This window comes from Polypterus senegalus, chromosome 10 (genome assembly GCF_016835505.1).
Source record: "Polypterus senegalus isolate Bchr_013 chromosome 10, ASM1683550v1, whole genome shotgun sequence".
In the NCBI taxonomy this organism is placed as follows: domain Eukaryota; kingdom Metazoa; phylum Chordata; class Cladistia; order Polypteriformes; family Polypteridae; genus Polypterus; species Polypterus senegalus.
In genome coordinates this window covers 39,289,876-39,306,487 of record NC_053163.1, presented here as the reverse complement: position 1 = coordinate 39,306,487, position 16,612 = coordinate 39,289,876, and positions in this window count along the sequence as shown.

The following is a 16,612-nucleotide window of genomic DNA, read 5'->3' as shown; positions in this document are numbered from 1 at the left end:
TGAACGTAGGGAAATAGTATTGTCGATCGCTCACACATGTCTTCTGGGTGCTGAAAAGACTAGGGAGCACATTTTAAGGTGGTTCTATTGGCTGAATATGGGCAGGGATGTTAAACAGTTCTGTAGGTCTTGCCCCAACTATCAGGTGGTCTCTGCTCACAGACCCCCATTGGGCTCCTCTTTTCCCGATGCCTATTTTAGACATTCCCTTTCTGTGGGTTGTGTTGGATATCGTTGGCCCCTCCCTAAGAGTAAGAATGGGTATCAATATATTTTTGTGCTAATTGAATATGCGGCGCAGTATGCTGATGTGGCTACTCTCCGGAAAGCCAACTCTGCGTCTGTTGCAAAGGCTCTGTGTGAGATCTTTACCCATATTGGAATTTACCATGAGATTCTGACTGACCAGGGCCTTTACTTCACATGTCATGAAACAATTGTGTGATGGCCTTGCTATTAAAAGGCTGAGCACCTCTGTTTACCATCCACAGCCAAATGGCCTGACGGAGCGGTTTAACAAGACTTTAAAGTAGGTGATCAGGCGGATCACTTATGATGACCTGATGTCCTGGGATTTTGTAGATCTCTACACTCAGTCTTACAAAAGGGTACTGGCAGGTGCCTCTTGAAGCTTCCAGTTGTGAAAAAATAGCATTTTCCATCCCTGACGGTTATACGAGTTTACTAGGTTCCCGTTTTTTTCTGCATGGCGCCCCTCTTACTTTTCAACATATGATGGATCAGATTTTGCATCCCCATTCCAAATATTCTGGGGCATTATCTCGATGTCGTCATTTTCAGTAATGATTGGTACTCACATTTGGAGTGGTTTCAGACTGTATTAGACCGCTTGAGACAGGCTGGATTGATAGTTAACCCCAAGATATATAAGTTGGGTATGTCTGAACTGCACTATTTAGGTTATTCTATGGGCAGGGGTTTGGTTAGGCTTCAGTTAAAGAAGGTGGATGAGGTGCTCGCTTGCCCATGTCCGGAAACGCACAGACAGGTTCATGCCTTCCTTGGTCTTGCTGGTTATTATAGGCGATTCATCCCAAATTTTGCAAATAGAGCTGCTCCTCTTACTGATCTTACGAAGAACAGAAACAACCGGTCTGGTTGGACGATTGAGAAAGATCCTTCAATGATTTAAAGTCTGCTTTGTCTATGTACCTGGTTTTGAGAAACCCAGACTTCTCTCAGGAATTCGTCCTGCAGACGGAATCTAGTATGTTCGGGTTAGGAGCTGTCCTGTCTCATGTTTTTGAAGCTAAAGAGCACCCCATCACGTTTTTGAACAGAAAGCTGCTATCCAAAGAACATAATTACTCCACTATAGTAAAGTGTTTGGCGATCAAATGGGCCATGGGAGCACTCTGTTATTATTTGTGAGGGTGTAACTTTACCTTGGTGACTGATCACACTCCCCTTTAATGGCTCTACAGACAGAAGGATACAAACTTTTGTCTTATGAGGTGGTTCTTAAGCTTGCAGCCGTTTAATTTTACTGTCCATTATTGTCCCGGCTCTGTGCAAGTTAATTCTGATGTTCTCTCTCGCCTGGCAGAGCCTGGTTTTGTGGATTGCTTAGTTCATGAAGTTGATTGAACAAAATTGAGGGAGGGGTTGTGACTGCTGCCCTTCAGAAACTCCCTCTTAAACAGTTTTTCAATGGAAGAGAAACTCATTCTTTCAGTACCTCTTTGCAGGAGCAGCTGTTGGCTTACTGGTTTGGGGCTACAAACATTTAAAAGATCAAGCTGTGACCATCCTAAGGTCTCTCACTCTCCTGTCTCTCTTCCTCTAGACTCCCTCTGCTCCAGCCACTGATACCGGCCCTCTGGATCCCCTTGATGATGAAGACTCTGTGTTCTTATGAGCAGGAGTCGGGGCCAATGCGTCAAGTTTGACAGCTGTTCCTTATGAGGACGGATCACGTCTGTAAAAGATTTGTGTTTGTAACTGGAAGAACAGCAATACGGTTTCTGCTCTTTGGAAAACCTGCTGAACTCTCCTGTGCAACTTTGTGACCCAAGCTTGACAATATCGGCCCATTCCCATAAGTGGTGGCACTTCAGACACCTGGCAGGGACGGGGCTAGACGCCATATCCATGTGACAGTTCCACATGGTAGGAGAAGCCAGAGACACAGTTAGTGGCAGCGCCACCTCCAGGCTGATGGTAGTTGGACTCAACTTACCCGAGCCCTTCATGAGATGCCCAAGCATGCATGTATGACAATACACACAATATTTTTTCTTATGATTTATTGCAGGGCCAGACTGGGATTCAAATTCTCACACCCAACCAGGCCATACCATAGATGTACAAAAAAATAAATCCATGTCCTATTAAGTCCGCAAGTGGTGCAACTTGCTTGTGCACCTATTGCCCTCTGTTCAAGGCTGATTTAAAAATCCTTCTTCTTTAAGTGGCCAAGGCCCTGTTCACCTTTCTAAATGTACTGTATCATTGCTCATTGCAATACAATACAATGCAATTTATTTTTGTATATCTCAAAATCGCACAAGGAGTACCACAAAGGGCTTTAACAGGCCCTGCCTTTGGAAAGCCCCCCAGCCTTGACTCTCTAAGAAGACAAGGAAAAACTCCCAAAAATACCCATTTAGGGAAAAAATGGAAGAAACCTTGGGAAAGGCAGTCCAAAGAGAGACCCCTTTCCAGGTATGTTGGGTGTGCAGTGAGTGTCAAAAAAAGGGGGTAAATACAATACACAGAAGAGAACATAAGTAATCCTCAATGCAATATAATAGTGCAATAGAAATATTACAAGTACAGAGCAGACTCATTACTTGCAAACCAGAGTGTGCATTAGGATCTCAATATGCCAGCTACTAAATATTCCAAGTATTAATAAAATAACAGTAGGAGACTAAGCTTTTAGCTATAGGGCTCCCAGGATGACCTTTTGTTCTGTGCTTTAAGTCCAGCACTTTAGCCCCTCATACTCTGATTAGAGCTGCTGATTAGTTACAGCTATACTACTTTTTTTTTGTAAAGAGTTCTTCAGTGAGTTCAGGCATAGGGCGCTGTGAACCATTTTTAGTACAAATGCAGGTTTAGATTGTACTAATTACTAAATACAGAACTGGTATATATAAAAATGCAGAGTTGTTAAAACACTCACAGAATAAGGTAGAAACTGATTCAACATAAATTGAAGCCAACAATATCTCTCCAATAATTAAATAATTAGTTAATTAAAACTATGGCCAGTTGGCAATGGTGGAAATTAAAATTGTAAAAGATAAAGTCACAGTTCTGGAGATCTCAGGGAAATGGCCACCTCCCCCCTCCTTGGTTTTCTATACAGTAGTGGAGTCTGTGATGGCCATCCAATAATAATGAGAAAGTCTTTCCACCTAGTTATTCCAATGTCTTCTCTGCGATGACTTTTTCACATGCAGGAGAGCAGCCTAACAGTAAGTACGGCAGTGGTACAAAGTGTCACATCCAGATACAGAGAAGAGAAACCGAACAAAGGGGCGTTATTAACGGTTTAAAAAATTGCGATACTTATTCAAGTATTTACTGTATGTACAAATGACTATCAAACAGAAATGCAGTATGCACAACTAATCGGCATCTCCTGTCAGGATATGCTAGACTAAAGAAGTGAGTTTTCTGGATTTAAAACCTGAGATTGAAGGGGCGTCACTTATATTGACAGGCAGATCATTTCACAGTTACGGGGCCCTTTAACTAAATGTTTGACCTCCCATAATTATTTTATTAATTCTTCGAATCTTATGTACACAGGCATCTTGAAATCTCGGTGTTTGCTCTGATTTGTAAGTAATGATCAGCTCAGATAAGTAAGCAGGGCTTTTGCCATTTAACGCTTTATAAATTAAAAGGATGATTTTGAAATCGGTCCCAAGATTAAATGGGAGCCAGTGTAAGGACTTGAGAACTGGAGTCTGGTCTCAAAGAAAGATATAATTGGGTGTCATCTGCATATGAGTGAAAATTAACATTATGTTTTCTAAGGATTGTTCCCAGTAGAAACACGTAAAGTGAAACAGTAAAGGTCACAGTACTAAGCACTACTGAAAACAATATTTAACTTCTGAGTATAATGATGGAGTACTGTCAGCACATTTCTGTATGTACTGGTAGTAATTTGATAAAATGTGAACTAAACCAGACAAACCCAGTGCCAGTGAGCCAGCATCATTTTCCAGATTCTGTAGTAAAATAGAATGGTCAATGGTGTCAAATGCTGTGCTTATGTCTAACAACATAATTACAGCAGAATTTCCTTCATCAGATGATATCAGAATGTTGTGTCAAATTGTTTTTGTACTATGAGCATTTTAGGTGTAGCTCTGGCTGTTTAAGTAATGGTCAGATAATTGACAATTTTAGTTCATCAGAAGCTGTACCATTTAGAAATGATCTATGGATCTTCTTCTTTTGGCTGCTTCCATTAGGGGTTGTCACAGTGGATCATCATCTTCCATATCTTTCTGTCCCCTGCATGTCCTCACCACATGCATACACTTTCGCTTAGGCCTTCTTTTTTTTCTCTTGCCTGGCAGCTCCATCCTTAGCATCCTTCTCCCAATATACTCAGCATCTCTCCTCTGCACATGTCCAAACCAATGCAATCTCGCCTCTCTGACTTTGTCTCCCAACTGTCCAACTTGAGCCGACCCTCTAATGTACTCATTTCCAATCCTATCCATCCTTGTCACAACTCAGTGCAAATCTTAGCATCTTTAACTGTGCTACCTCCAGCTCTGTCTCCCTGCTTTCTGGTCAGTGCCACAGTCTCCAACCCATACTGTATAACATAGCTGGTCTCACTACTGTCCTGTAGACCTTCCCTTTCACTCTTGCTGATACCCGTCTGTCACAAATCACTCCTGACACTCTTCTCCACCCATTCCACCCTACCAGCACGCTCTTCTTCATCTCTCTTCCAAAATCCTCATTACTCTGTACTGTTGATCCCAAGTATTTAAACTCATCCACCTTCGCCAACTCTACTCCCTGCATCCTCACCATTCCACTGACCTCCCTTTTACACACATGTATTCTGTCTTGTTCCTACTGACCTTCATTCCTCTCCTCTCTAGAGCATATCTCCACCTCTCCATGGTCTCCTAAACCTGCTCCCTACTATCGCTACAGATCACAATGTCATCAGCAAACATCATAGTCAATGGGGAGTCCTGTCTAATCTCGTCTGTCAACCTGTCCATCACCATTGCAAATAAGAAAGGGCTCAGAGCTGATCCCTGATGTAATCCCACCTCCACGTTGAATGCATCCGTCACTCCTACTGCAGACCTCACCACTGTCACACTTCCCTCGTACATATCCTGTACAACTCTTATGTACTTCTCTGCCACTCCTGACTTCCTCATACAATACCACAGCTCCTCTCGAGGCACTATGTCAAATGCTTTCTCCAGGTCCACAAAGACGCAATGCAACTCCTTTTGGCCTTCTCTAAACTTCTCCATCAACATCCTCAGAGCAAACCTCACCCCCTCCCTAAACTCAACCTTGCAGTCTTCCTTTTTCAACTTCCACCATTTGATCCTTGGCTCTGCCTTTACTCTCTTCCTCTTCTTGTTCTCCATTGTCATCCTACAGACCACCATCCTATGCTGCTTAGCTACACTTTCCCCTGTCACAACTTTGCAGTCTTCAATCTCCTTCAGATCGACTCATCTGCATAGGATGTAATCTACTTGTTTGCATCTTCCTCCAATCTTGTACGTAAACCTATGTTCCTCCCTCTTCTTAAAATACGTATTCACCACAGCCATGCCCATCCTTTTGGCAAAATGCACTATCCTCTGACCTTCTTCATTCCTCTCCATACTTACCCATCACCTCCTCGTCTCCACTGTTCCCTTCACCAATATGCCCATTGAAATCCGCTCCAATCACCACTTTCTGTCCCTTGGGTACACTGTCCATCACTTCATACAACTCACTCCAAAAATCTTCTTTCTCACCCATTGCACACCCAACCTGCAGTGCATATGCACTAACAACATTCGTCATCACACCTCCAATTTCCAGCTTCATAATCAACTCTGCCTGACACTCTTCACCTCTGAAACACTCTTGACATACTGTTCCTTCAGAATAACTCCTACTCCATTTCTCCTCCTATCCACCCCATGATAGAACAATTTGAATCCACCTCAGATCCATCTGGCCTTAATCCCTTCCATTTAGTCTCTGGCACGCACAATATATCCGCCTTCCTTCTCTCCCCTTACCAGTCATACTGCCAACATTCAAAATTCTTACCCTCAGTTCCACTCTCTTTTACTTTCTTCCTCTCCTCCTGCATCCAGACACATCCCCCGTTCCCCCTTCTTCTTCTCCTTCTCCAACAGTAGCCCAATTTCCGCCAGCTATATTGGCTAACAGTACTGGTGGCAAAATGTATGCTGCCAGAACATTGTTTAAGCTTTATTTTGGTCTAGTTGTACTATATCTAAGTAACAAGTAGTAGTAGGTTTAAATTTAGAATTAAGTTATGACTTCCTGTTCTTTTACCAAATTAAAATTGCTAAAGTGGTGCATGAAAGTTGAGACAGGGTTTGCTAATATAGTATTAAACGAGGTGACACTAAAACCTGAAACCTTGTATTGTCAGTTTTCTCCTTAAAGAAGTTCATAAAGTCTACAGTGCTAATGTCTCTAGGTAATTTGCATTGTAGTTTAGAATTCCCTTTTGTTAGACTAAGGGGCTCTGCCCTGCTCGCTTCGCTCGCCAACCCCCATTTGGGCGCTACACACTACATGCTAGCCACTTCACAGATCTTCCTCTCATGTATGGGGAAGTGGATGTACAATTTAAACAGATTATTTTCATGGGAATTGTTACATATGCATAATATACCTAACTATTTTACATTACAGTGAGTAATTAACCATAGTAAAAAATAGTAAAACATAATAAATCGAAAGAAAATTGTGTTTCATGTTACGTTAGAACAAAAAAGTATAATGCAATGAATACCTCTGTTTGGCTTTGAAATTAACAAGCAAATACTTTTTAAACTTACACTTTTACTGTAAAACCTGAGTAAAAACAATTTTTTAATTAACTTTTCGGCAATATCTCACAAAATTTTGATTCTGTGTTTGGACTTCCATCGTGACAACACAACGTATAACTGACCATGAGTAAATATTGTTTCTTTGTCTCTAATAAATTAAACAACTTTTTCGAATGTTTGTCTCTGTGATTTGTTAATTGTCACAGCAAAAGCTATTGTAACGAGGAAACTGTAAACATTTTAATACGAATGGCATATCAAGATCTCCTTTGATGTCTGTTATCCACGGAAGATGTACTACATTTCCTTTCTTGTCTTCTGTTAAAATGTTACATGTCATTGCCATGTAACCGATTGACAATTTTCGTGTTAATTGGTTTGACTTCATCGTTTCTTGGTGCTAAGATTGCCAGTGTACTCATTTTTTCTGTTGATAACCCTTCGGGATGAAATTCTTCAATATTTGGACATAAGTCTTATTTTATTGGGAACTTAAAGTGAGGAAAACGTAAAAATGTATAAAAGCTGAGAGCACAGGACTGTGTCTGACAAAAGCATTCTTACAAATGAGAGGTGAGTGGACCATGGGCGTGGTTGTAAATGGTTGAGAGGAGGGCAGAACTTAACAAAATCTCTTGGAAAAAGTCTTATAAAAGATTTTCTTTTATAATAGAGAGATTAGCCACTGTTCTAAACAGTACACATGGATTATTACTATTATATGTTAATCTAGAATAGTACTCTGAGTGGGCTATAAAGACTGCTTTTTATATTTGTAACAGTCTCTGACCCTGCAATTTGGAAGACCTGCAGCTTTGTTGCTCTCTTTCTACTCTCCAGTTTTCTACATTCTAATTTCAGATCTTGAGTGCTCTCATTAAACCAGGGTGAGTTTCTATGTGCTTTAATCACTTTTGTTTTAATGCGAGCTACTGTATCCAAAGCATCTTTCAAGGTCTTATTATAATTTATTTGTTGATCATAAATAACTTAATTTAATGGTGTAATATTTAAATATTGAATCTCGACTCCATAAGTAGTAATTAGATTCAACGTGTGGTTATGGCTATGAGTCGGGCCACTGACGATCTGATTGGCATAGCTTTTCAGAACTGTGACTGTGTCTGATTTTGTCTGAGGCTCCCAAAATGTTTTTTTTCCTGGAATTCTGCTGACGAGAGCTTTGTTCTCTTCTCATCTGTTATCAACTAGTCATTATTCAATGATAATGTTCATAGTCTATATCTACTGCAGAATCAAACTTAAATAAAAAGTAAAGTTAAAAAAAAATCTGTTATCAAGAATGAGACCATAATTTAACCTTTAAACAAACCCCAGTAAAGAAGCATCTGGTCGCCTCTGCAAATCTTTTTTTTTTTTTTTTCCCTCTCTTTCTTGAAACCTCCTATTACTAGGGTGTTGTACCATGTTAGCCATTATGAATATAGAGAAAAGCCAAGAAAAATTACACCTTTTATTGGCTGACTAAAAAGATTACAATGTGCAAACTTTTGAGTCAACTCAGGCCCCTTCAGGCGAGATGTAATACAGAAACTGAAGTTCCCTGTGTTTATATACACATTAGGACAAGAAACAACATTGGTAAATCTTTAAATGAGAAATCTTGTATGTAAAAAATTTAATAGATTCATTCAGGCTAGGGTTAATTTAAAAAGAGATAGAAGAACAACGTATGGTCAACATCTTTTGGATAAGATAAGTGTCCAACAGAGTCCTTTGAAGTTTGTAATGAGGTTTTCAAAACAATGTGGGTCTGTAGTCAGGTTGTCTGTGTCAGTCTGAGAGATGCAAACAGTCCTCATACCTGGCCATAAAACTCTTTTCTATATTCAAGCCATGTTGTAATGTATTAAATTTTAGCATGAGTTTAACTTTCCATTCTTTTCTCTCTTGCTATATTTTGAAGTTGCCCATAAGCACTGTGACTTTAAAGTCCCTCTCACAGTGCCCATGGCTGTTGAAGTGGCCCGCTACAGGAACATCTGTGTTGCCACATTTAATGTGGAATCTGTGTAAATTCCTTCTCTGGCGGAGTGTTTGTCCAGTTTCTCCCACAGAGTACAGTGTCAGGACATTTCATGCAGAGAATTAGGTAGACCACATTAGATGATCTGCAGGAAAATGATCGCTTTATGTGATGTTCAGGTTGGCAGTGTGGTTAACTATAAGGTCTGTATTGTAGATGTAGGCACACGTTTTACATCTTTTCTGTAGGCAGGGTTTACTTAGGGAGCTTCGGACTCTGTATGCCAGGAGGGGAGGTTCAGGAAATACATTTTTCAGTGTTTGGTCATTGTTTAGCATTGGCTGAAGTTCTTTTATAATTTTTCGAAGTGTTTCAAGATGTGGGTTGTACAGTAGGTGACAACAAGGCAAATGCGGTTCTTGTTGTCTTTGTTTTTATATTCCAGAAGGTTGTCTCTGGGTATGCCAGTAGCTCTTCTTATTTCAGTGTCTGTTGTTTTGGGGGTATAACCTTGTCTGATGAAATCTTGTCTGAGCTCCTGCAGTTGTTTATCAAGGTCTGTCAGGTCTGAGCAGATACGATTGTACCATATTGCTTGGCTGAAAATAATGGAGCACCTTATATGCTTGAAGTGGAAGCTATCACTTCTTAGGTAGGTCCGTCTGTCTGTTGGTTTGTGAAAAACAGAAGTTACAAGGGTGTTGTCTTTCAGGTGAACGGTGGTGTCAAGGAAGTTGACTTCTGTTTTTGAGTAATTCAGCTTCAGCTTTATGTTGGGGTGAAAAGAATTATATTCATTATGAAAATGGAGGAGGTCCTTCTCACTGGCAGTCCAGATTATGAAGATGTCATCTATGTAACGGAGATGCAGCATTGGTTTTATGATGCACATTGACATGAAATCTTCCTCCAATTTTGCCACAAATATGTTTGCATAGTGAGGTGCAAACCAACAGCCCATTGCAGTCCCCATTTGTTGCAAGTAGCAATCTTGTCCAAAAGAGAATAGATTATGTGTCAGAGTGAATTTTATTATTTCTATTACTGACTTTGTGGGTAAGTCATGTTGTCTGAGGTACGTTTCACATGCCAATATGCCATCATCATGGGGGATGTTTGTGTAAAGTGTCTCAACATCCATTGTGGCCAGTAAGGTTCCCTCAGATAAGAGGCCTAAAGCAGACAGTTTTTTTAAGAAGTCAGTGTTGTCCTCAATGTAGCTGGTTGTGTTGCGGGCGAGGGGTTTAAGGATGTGCTCCACCCAACCTGAAACATTTTCTGTAAGGGAGCCAATTCCTGAGATTATATGCCTTCCTGGGTTCGCTTCTTTGTGGATTTTAGGAAGCATGTAGAAGTAACCCACTTTGGGGTTCTCAGGAATTAAACTGTTTACATGATCCCTGATGTCAAGAGGAAAGCTACTTGCTATCTTTTTAGTTCCTTTTTGTAGAGATCTGTTGGGTCTTCTTGCAGTTTGTAATAATGCATAGTATTGGACAATTGTCTTTGTGCCTCCTGTATATAATCTGATGCGTTCATGATGACTGAAGCACCCCCATTGTCTGCTGGTTTGATAATGATTTCTGTATTTTCCCTTAGTGAATGCATGGCTCTCCGCTCATCCCCAGTAATGTTTTCTATCCAATTTTGCTGCCTGTTTAAGATCCCTGTTTTCACTCTCTGTTGGAAGCAGTCTATATAATTATCCAGGGTGGAGTTTCTGCCAGCTGCTGGTGTCCATGTGGATTTATTGGTGGGGTTGTTGTAACTTTAATACATTACAACATGGCTTGAATAAAGACAAGTTTTATGGCCAGATATGAAGACTGTTTGCATCTCTCAGACTGACACAGACAACCTGTCTGCAGATCCATATTGTTTTGAAAAACTCATTACAAACTTCAAAAGACTTTGCTGGACAGTTATCTTATCCAAAGATCTTGGCCATACATTGTTCTTCTCTCTCTTGTTAAATTAACTTTAGCCTGAATGAATCTATTAATTTTTTACACTGAAGATTTCTCATTTAAAGATTTACCAATGTTGTTTCTTGTCCTAGTGTGTGTATATAAACACAGGGAACTCCAGTTTCTGTACTACATCTTGCCTGAAGAAGAGGCCTGAGTTACAATACAATACACAGAACAAATCCTCAATACAGTATACAAATAAAAAATTTAGAAGTATGCAGCAGAATTTAACAGTAGATGATATCAGGTAATATGATTTGGATTTGAATTTGTCGACTTCATGTGGGAGTATGCATGACTGGTCCTAAGATGGATTGTCCTGATTTGCTCCCAGTACTACCAAGACAGGCTCTGGCCCTCCAGGACCTAAAATTGGATAAAGCAGGTTAGAAAATGTCATGTTAGATGAAGCTAGATAAAACTCTGTCTGATTCATTAGTTATTAATGGAAGTATTTAGCTGAAATTGGAGCACTTAGTGTTCAATTATCTTAACATAAAGGTGTTTTTTATGAACATTTCATAAGCTTCATACATTTTCTGCATTCATAGGCTGCATTTTTCATCTTCATCTTTGTATTTCACCCTTTTTTGACAATTACTGTGAACCATTACTACACGGTCTATAATTTAAGGATCATAAACAGTACATGTCTCCTAGCAGCACTGCCCTCTTTTTCAGGAAAGTGGCTTTGGTTAGAGTTCTCCCTTTTACTTTCATTAAATCATTTAAGTTTTCAATAGTCTCCATTTGTGGTTAGAACTTCTTAGATGTACAGTATATTGTACACTGTACATCATTATTTTTGGAATTTCAAAGTAATCCATAAAGTATATAATTTTACAGAATATTGTTACTATTATGTCTTTGGAATTATGGAAACATCAGAATGCCAGATATGAATAAAGGTAACAAAATACTCACTTTCTGTACTGCTTGTAGAATTTAATTAGAAATATTTTGAATTTATGCCAGAAAGTAAGACCTACACTTAGTTTCAAGAATAGTAAAAATACAAAGCCAACTGAAATGAGAGGGTTAATGAGAGAACTGCTGCTGAGACAAGAAACGGTTTATTTGCTTATTTGATTTTTAGAAGTAGAGACATACTGCATTTAAACAGCTTGTGCCATAACCTTAGACAGATGGACATGTGCATATAATTTTTGGACTAAATTCAAATCAGCCGTCAAAAAGAAAGCAAGCCTGTGCATCGTGTGTGTAGCCAGAAAGATCCAAGTGCAATTGCTGCAGGTGACTTAAGATATTCTGAACCATTCTATGATCTAAATTAAGACCAAAGTGGTGAATTATTCGATGAAACTCATTTGACTTAATATTTTTTTACAATATAACTTTTCTTATTAGCAAACTAAAAGGAACATTGAGAAATTTCCTTTTCTTTTGGGATGCTTCAAAATATTACTTTCTTAAAAATATAATTCTATTTTGTTATGACTGCAATAATTACCCACCCTTTTTACTAGGTGTCTCTTTCTTTTCCTAGTTTTAATTAATTATAAGCTGCTCAAATGTATACTTGAAAGCACCCTATTATTTTTACAACTACTTTCAATTAAGGGTTAAATCATTATAGGTTTTTTTATACAAATAATGAGTAAATACAACTAGTTGGTGGATGACTAATTATATAAGGCATTTGCTAAGAATTATATTCTAATTTGTGGTTCCTTCTAAGCCATCAATTTATAAATCAATCAGTCGATTAATATTTGTCATTGTGCATTGTGTTGTACAGTAATTCATGCTAGACAGTAGATGGCATTGCTTAAACGAATATACAGTGCATTCAGAAAGTATTCAGACCCCTTCATTGTTTTCACATTTTGCTGTTGCTACCTTGTGCTAAAACCATTTAGATGTATTTTCCCAACATTAGGCAACACTTAATACCCCAGAATAAATACACAAAAACAGGATTTTAGAGACTTTTGCAAGTCTATTAAACACTGATATCACAGTGACACAAGTATTGAGCCCTTTTGGTATGATAATTGAAATTTGTCTCGGGTACATCCCATTCTATTGATCATCATTGAGATGTTTCCACACCTTGTTTGGAGTCCACCTGTGATCAATTCAATTGATTGGACATGATTAGGATGGCATACACCTGATATGGAAAACAACCCCACAGCATCATGCTGCCATCACCGTGCTTCACCATTGGATTGCAATTACACAGGTGATGAGCTGTGCCAGGTTTCTTCTAGACATGACGCTAATCTCAGTTTGGTTTCATCAGATCAGGGAATCTTGTTTCTTACAGTCTGAGGGTCCTTTAGGTGTCTTATTGCAAACTCTTAAGTGGACATCCACATGTCTTTTACTGCGGAAAGGCTTCTATCTGGCAATTCTGTTATAAAATGCAAATCTGTGGAGGTTGTAGTGATGGTTGACCTTCAAGAAGTTTCTCCCATCTCCACACGTTTTCTGGAGCATAATCGGATTGACCAATAGGTTATTGATCAGCTGTCTTACCATGAATTTTCTCCCACAAGGTTGTTTCAAACTTCTCATATTTATGAATTATGAAATCAACTGTGCTCTTGGGAACCTTAAATGCTGCATGAATGTTTCAGGAAACTTTCTCTGATTGATGTATCTCTGCATCAGCACAGTCCCATCTCTAAGCACCAGCAAGCAGTTCTAAGCAGGTGATTCTTTCAATATCACGACTTGTTTGTTCTATGTGGGATGCAGCCCGGATACATACAGACGGACATCATTTCAAGTCCAACACACATTTATTTACACAATAAAGTAGAGCACAAACCCAGTGCCGCAGCACCAATCACCCAGGTGTGCTCCAGCAATCTTCCACCGACATGCCCCAGTGTGGCGGAAGTGCCGGCTGTATCCTCAGAAGCACTCTGGGTGTCCCTGCTCCTCTTTTCCTGGTGTTGCGGAAGTGCTGAGGTCCAGGGCTCTCCAGGCATTGGGGCACCCCCTGGTGGTGACCACAGGCCCCTACAAGGTTGAGCTTCAAAGCTCTGCACCCGTGGCCCCCAAAGCAACCAGGGCAGTCACCCCCTCATGGTCTGGAGAAGGCACAAGCCCTCCTCTGGTTCTCCTGGGCGTCCTGGCTAGGTACCACCACCAGCTGCATGCCACATCTGATACACATTGTCAACTGTGGGACCGTCCCAGTCATGTTCAGGAAGACTCCAAACAAGGTGCAAAAACCTCTCGATGATGAGTAGAATGGGATGCCAAATTTCAGTTGTCATAGTAAAAGGTCCGAATACTTGTGTCAATGTGACGTCAGATTTTATTATTAATATATTTGCAAAATTTCTAAAAACCCGTTTTCACTTTGTCATTCTGGGGTCTTAATTGTTGCTTGATTTTGGGGAAAATGGATTTAAATGATTTTAACACAAGACTGAAACATAAATTGTTGAGAACATGATGAGTTCTGAGTACTTTCTGAATCACCTGTATAAAGGACTGGAGGTTTTGAGAAGGAGTTGGTAAGACGAGAAGTGGGTAGAGAGTAACTTTTATAAAGAGTTGCCTGAAAATTAGAATTTCTTATTTTTAAATAATGAAGAGACACCGTACATTGTAAAGGTAAATATATTGTATGTTGAGAGGCCTTACAGGACTGCTGCACACTAGTTTACTTGTAAATTCAGATTTCCACAATGACTATGAGAATTTTACATTTCCTAGTTGAACCTAAAAGTCAGAGCTACATGACCAATAAGTAACAAGACCTTCGATAACAGAACACAGTGTGTAAGGCAGGTAAGGAAATTGTCTCCTGCCTCACAGTATTTATGAGATGAGATACCACAATGGGAAAGAGTCTTGTGAGAAAGCTCAGACAGAGATGATAAAGGCAAACAATGAAGAGTCTGCTTTAAGTGACATAAATTACTAAAAGTGAAATAGAACCCAGGCAGACTTCAGAATTACAAAAAAGTATATATTTTTAAATAATTCTTAAGAGCTTGATTTTTATGCAGTGAAATAATTACATATCAATCAGACATATAATGCATTCAATGAAATAGTACATTTTTTCCCCATTCTGCTAGAGTAGTAGAAGTAGGATTCTGCCAGGTCGGCAAGATAAGGAGAAATGCTAGCAAGGCAGTGGAAGTTACTATAGTAGATTAGTTATTGGGAATTACTGTGAAGAGTACTGTTAATAGGGTCCAGCATTACTGATTGTCTGAAGAATAAATTGAAATTTTACTCCAATCAAGTTTTAGTATGTGATATTTTTAAAGCATGTGACTGACAGGTGCCTGGCGGTAGCTGTAGTAGATTTGTCTTTTGGGCTCAGATACCGTATATCCCGGAATATAAGCTGACTCGGTATATTAGCCGACCCCCTTCTCTGCCTACTAAATTACATGTATTTGCCGATGACCGGTATTTAAGCCGACCGTCTTCTCCAAGCAAAATTTTCTAAAATTCCTTAAAAGTGTCTCTTCAGGTATATTTATCATGTTTATTGGCGAGAATTTGAGACTGCCGGCATTTTTAATGGAAACCAAAAAGTGATTGCGGAGAAGTTTGGTAAAATCAAAAGCTTTGTGTTGAAACTATATACACAAATACGGTACATCGGTGGGTGGATTTCCGGAGACTCGTTTCAAATTTGATTAACTTAAATACGCAATACAGTGGACCTTTAATTCATTCGCGAAGGCTAACCCTAATGCGTTCCGAACCTCCCACCGAAACACTTACTTAACCTTTTCATAATAAAAAGGGTTGTATAATGTGCATAATTTACCAAAACACCAATAATTTTTCTAATGTACTAGCCAAAAAGTTATAAAAAGTGCCTAGCCTACCAGAAGTAGGCTAGATTAAGCTAGGAGCATGGCAGCGCACGTGGTCGCAGCAGCCTGGGGCTCTCCTTTTCTGTGCACTTTTTTTTTTTTTTGCTTGTTTGTGCACGATTGGTTTGGCGAACATCCGCTACACCCGACAGAACCTTATAGACATCAGAGTCCAGAGCCAGACATTTGTTTCGAGTGCTTTTCATCACATGCACAACATTTCAGACAACATAGCAAGACCAGCGGGTTCTCCATGGATTGTTGTCGGGTCTAGGAGACGATGCAGATGGAGGAGGGAAAGAAAGCAGAAGCGGGCCGCAGATCCGGCGTTATGCTAAGGCTAAAAACAACAACCATACAAGCCCTATACAGAACTTTTGTTCTGTACTGAAGGAGCTGCTTTTAATCTCATTGTAGATGTGTATAGTGACAAAAGGTATTCTATTCTAGAAACAACTATTTCATATTGTACTTGCCATATAATTTGACATCTTTGGGCTGCAGGAAGGGAGAAGGAGGAGAATGAAACGGAAGGTGGTTATTGTTTAGAAGGAGCCTCCTTATGCAAATCTTTTCTTTGTAAAATTGTCGAGATGGTGGATTTCGACATGCTGTACATATTGGCGAGATCGGTCACACGAACAGCACTCTCATATTTCCACACAATTTCCATCTTCGTTTCGATTGTGATCGCTTTCTTTACCTTTTCTTCCTTCCTTAGCAATTATGTGTCTTGCTTGCATGGTCTTAGTGAATTTTATATATATATATAGATAAATCACT